Raw genomic sequence first — 5,000 nt, 5'->3', positions numbered from 1 at the left:
GCGACTCGTGTGAATATTCTCAACGTCCGAATAGTCGCAAGATACGCGGAAGCATGCGCACACACACATACACTCGCGCGAACACACGTGCATATATATATATATATATATATATATATATATATATATATATATATATATATATACATATATATATATATATATATATATATATATATATATATATATATAACACTATATATACACAACCTAAGCGTCCTGAAAGATGAGTTTAATTTCGAACGTGAGGATGAAATCTGGAAGGTTTTCGAAAATGTTGGTGTCATCTTTCAAGAAATTAGTGGTTCCTTACCGTCTATTATTTTACATTTAAAAAATCGACTGATATGTTTAAAGATTATACCATATGTTTATTATTACTTATTATCTAAGTATTCCAAATGTGATGATTAAGCGATGATAAAAAAAATCGTTGACTCGGTAATCATTATATATTTCATAAAAACACGAAGATAAATAAATGACTAACGTTTAGCGCAAATTCGGGATTTGTTTATTTTTAAATGTCTATTATATTTTTTTTATTAATGATGAAGGTACATAGAGAGAACAAGTTAGAGTCAAACATACACAGACAGATAGGGACAGAAAGAAACGGGAAGAAAGAGAATAACAGAGAATGAAAGAAAAAAAAGGAGAAACAGAATCACATAACACGACTAACGAACGAGAGAGAGAAGGAGAGAGAATGAAAAAGAAGAGAAGAACAAAGAGCGAGAGAGAGAGAGAGAGACATAGATAATGAAAAAATAAAAAAAATAGAAAAAGAAAACGAAAAAGGTTCCCCGATCATACTCTCACCCAGGAGAGCACCGCACCGAGCCGTGACGTCATCAGGCCCATATCGAGACTTCCACGGTGATGCGTCAAGAAATGGCTGATCAGTCACGAGTCAAAACGAACTCTGTGAAAGGGTGCGTGGAAATAAATACGTCATATGCTGACCGGGTTCTGTGGGTTAATTAGGATGGGGGGGGGGGGTTATTTAATCACTTCTGTTTGATTACTTGTAACGAATTAATTGGGATTAATTGGGGGGTTTGATAGTGTTATTTTGTTATTAAGTAAGTATTGAGTTATTATATCATATCTAATAATCATTTGTCCATTTGTTTATTGCCTAGTGATATCAAGTTACGGTAATTATATTCGTTTCCGGAAAAAAAAACGTAGGATGAATAAGAAGCGAAGGAAAAGAAGATGAAGAAGAAGAAGAAAAAAATTATACATCTATATCATATATATATATATGTATGTATATATATATATATATATATATATATATATATATATATATATATATATATAACGTACGATATGCTTAACGAAACGAAATGATTCACTTTTTTTCAAATATGCAATATTTTATCTTTCTTTTTCTTTCTCTTTCTATACAAGTAACACTAATAAGCAAGAAAAGCTCTCATTAAGTCACCCCTTTATGGAAATTATCGTACGCCATGATCTAGTTATCAAGCCTGCGTGTGTACGATAACTAGCGGAAATAAGTGACGTCGAGGCGTTGTCTCTCTGGAAGGTTCGAGCACCAGAACGACCGCCTTGAGTCTCCTTTCGTTTGCCACCTCCTCGTCTGCCTTTATTATAGACTAGAAATGTGGGGAAGGTGAGAGAGAGGGAGGAGAGGGGGGGGGGGGGGGAGAGGGGGAGAGGTAGAGCTAGGGGAGTTGGGGAGAGAGGGAGGGGTGTGGGGGAGAGGGTGAGGGAGGGGTGTGGGGGAGATGAAGAGGGGAGGGAGTTGGGGAGAGAGGGAAGAGAGGGAGGGGTGTGGGGGAGAGGGAAGTGAGGGAGAGGGAGGGGTAAGGGTGAGAGGGAGAGGAAGAGGGAGGGGTGTGGGGGAGAGGGAGGTGAGAGGGAAGAGATGGGGGAGGGAGGTGAGAGGGAAGAGAGGGAGGGGTATGGGGGAGAGGGAGGGGGAGAGGCAGGGGAGTTGGGGAGAGAGGGAAGAGAAGGAGGGGAATTGGGGGAGAGGGAAGAGGGGGAGGGGTGTGGGGGAAAGGGAGGTGAGAGGGAAGAGATGAGGGAGGGAGGTGAGAGAGAAGAGAGGGAGGTGTGTGGGAGAGAGGGAGAGGAGAGAGAGAAAATAGGTAGAGGAAGGGGTAAGAGAGAATACGAAAGAACGTAAGGAAAATGGGAGATGAAAGGATGTAAAGAAAGAGGGAGGGGAATGGAGAGAAGGAGGGAAGTCAGAGAAAGAGAGAAGCAAAGTAAGAGAAAGAGGGAGGGAAATAGGGGGAGAGTGGGAGGGGAGGGGAGGGGAGGAGAGGTAAGCTTGATTTATTATTTATATCTTGATTGTGTCCGTTGTAACGGTAAGCGAGCGCGCGGTTCTTATGCCGGGTCGTGTCCTTACGGATGATAGAGGGATGGAAGAGGAAGAAGAAGAAGAGAGAGAGAGAGAGACCGGGAGAGGGAGAGAATGAGAGAGAGAGAGATAATGAGATAGAGAATGTGAGAGAGAGAGAGAGAGAGAATGAGAGAGAGAGAGAGAGAGAGAGAGAGAGAGAGAGAGAGAGAGAGAGAGAGAGGGTGAGGGTGAGGGAGAGAATGAGAGAGAGGGAGAGAGAGAGAGAGAGAATTAAAGAAACAAAGAGAGAGAGAGAGAATTAAAGAAAGAAAGAGAGAGAGAGAGAATTAAAGAAAGAAAGAGAGAGAGAGAAAATGAGACAGAGAGAGAGAAGGGGGGGGAGGGGAAAGTATTGTTATCATTATTATTATTATTATTACTATCACTATTATTTTTATCATTTTCATTATTATCATCAATACTATTACTGCTTTATCATTAATGGTATTATCATAATTGTTTTTTATCATTATCATTATTATGATTATTATTATCATTGTTATACGTGTCAGTATCATTATCATGATTAATGTTATCCTCTTCATCATCAGCAGCACTGCTATTACTATCACTTTTGTTATCATTATTGTCATTATTGTTATCATCATTATCATTACCATTATCATTATCAATATTGTTATTATTAGCACCCTCATCATTATTATCCTCTTTGTTATCACTATCATTATCATTGTATTATCATTATCCAAATTATCAATATCATAATTATTCTATTATCATTACTACTATTTTTACTGTTATTATCAACATCATAATTATCTTAGTTAATACAGTGGTGCAGTATCACCCTTATTATAATAAAGAGTTCCATTTTGTTGTCATAAATCTTCTAAATTCCTATCAAATGTGGTAGTAATTGTAGTAGGAGGTATTAACGATATCATAATCATTGATAGTAGTAGTGATAGTAATAGTAGTAGTTGTAATTGTAGTAGTGGTATTAACGATATCATAATCATTGATAGTAGTAGTGACAGTAATAGTTGTAGTAGTAATTGTAGTAGTAGTAATACCACTATTGTAATGAAATAGTAATGATGATGATAATAATGATGTAATAATCATGACGAAAATATCAATAATGATAATGATGCTGGTGGTGAAGAAGATAATGACAATGATATCAATTATGATAATAATGATGTTAAAGTAATAATGATAATAATCATAATGATAATAATAATAATGATGATAATGAAAATTATAATAGTGACACTAATAAAAGTAATAATGATAATGATAATAATGATAATAGTAATAATAATAATAACAATATCAATGATGATGATAATAATAATAATAATAGTAATGATAATAATAATAATAATACTGACGTGATAGTAATGATAATAGTAATAACAATGATGATAATGATAACAAAGATAAAGCTGATAATAGTCGTAGTTATAATGATAATAATGATAAGGATGATAATAGCGACCTCATCACTATCAACAACATTGGCACCTACAACACCATTAACAAAAATGGTTATAATAGTAATCACCATCATAATTTTTTTTTCTATATTATTATTATCATTATCCACCTCTATAGTGGTTGGAGTATTATGACTGTTATTATCATCATTATTATAATTAATATCTTTATTATGTAATTAATGTTTTTATTATTATTATCATTGTCATCCATATCATCATCATTATTATTATTGATATTTTTATTATATAATTAATGTCTTTATTATATAATTAACATTTTCATTATCATTATCACTAGTATCATCATTATCATCCTTATTATTATCATCATTGTGAAATTTGGGCTTGTCATCATAATTATGTCTATCTTCATTGGCATTATCATTATCCTCATTAAGGCAACAGCAGCATAAACTATCATAACATAACATATAATCATAATCACCATCGTCAAAAAAGAAATAAAAAATCGGAAAAAAAAACGAAAGAAAAATTATCATAAAGTCACTCCACGTCATTAAAAAAAAAAAAAAAAAAAAAAAAAAAAGTATATAACAGTTACTTAGTTACATGTAAAGACTAGAGAGAGAGAAAAAAAAATCAAAGGCTATTTTTAACGCCAGGTATAGATAGTTTTCCTTTGAAAGCAGCTGTGGCAAGTCGAAAACGTGTTAACCTTAGTTTTAAAGCACAATTGTGGTAAGTTTTAGATGGGAATTTCTAGCCCAGATGTTAATGATTTTCGTGTCCGACATATTTTGGAATTTGGCTTAAACTTGAAACTCTTTTTTTTTCACTTTTTGTCATTATGAACTTGTAACTGTGGAGCTGTTTTTACGCTCGGTAGAGAGAGAGAGGGGGGAAGAGAGAGAGAGAGAGCTAGACAGAAAGAGAGAGAGGAAAGAGAGAGAGAGAGAGAGAGAGAGAGAGAGAGAAAGAAGAGAAAGAGAGAGCGTGAATGAGAGAGAGAGAGAGAGATAGAGAGAGAGAGAATGAGAGAAAGAGAGAGATAGATAGAGACTTTTGACTTTGACGATTTTATTGAAACAAGTGATTACATACATCTCAAAAGGATGAGGTAACCCCAATCTTAGTCCCTCTTTGGGCTCACATATATTTTACAAAACCTTACAGCTATGTATGTGTTGAAA

General features: G+C 34.7%; 1 protein-coding gene across 1 annotated transcript in view; it reads left to right on the top strand.

The window, feature by feature from the left end:
* Positions 1-5,000, top strand: part of LOC122248492 (uncharacterized) — a 17,341-nt gene that overhangs the window by 1,696 nt on the left and 10,645 nt on the right. The window lies entirely within an intron of this gene.

This window comes from Penaeus japonicus, unplaced genomic scaffold, assembly GCF_977035675.1.
Source record: "Penaeus japonicus unplaced genomic scaffold, GWHDUDI00000001_assembly GWHDUDI00000040, whole genome shotgun sequence".
In the NCBI taxonomy this organism is placed as follows: Eukaryota; Metazoa; Arthropoda; class Malacostraca; order Decapoda; family Penaeidae; genus Penaeus; species Penaeus japonicus.
This window is presented reverse-complemented; position numbering and strand designations above follow the sequence as displayed.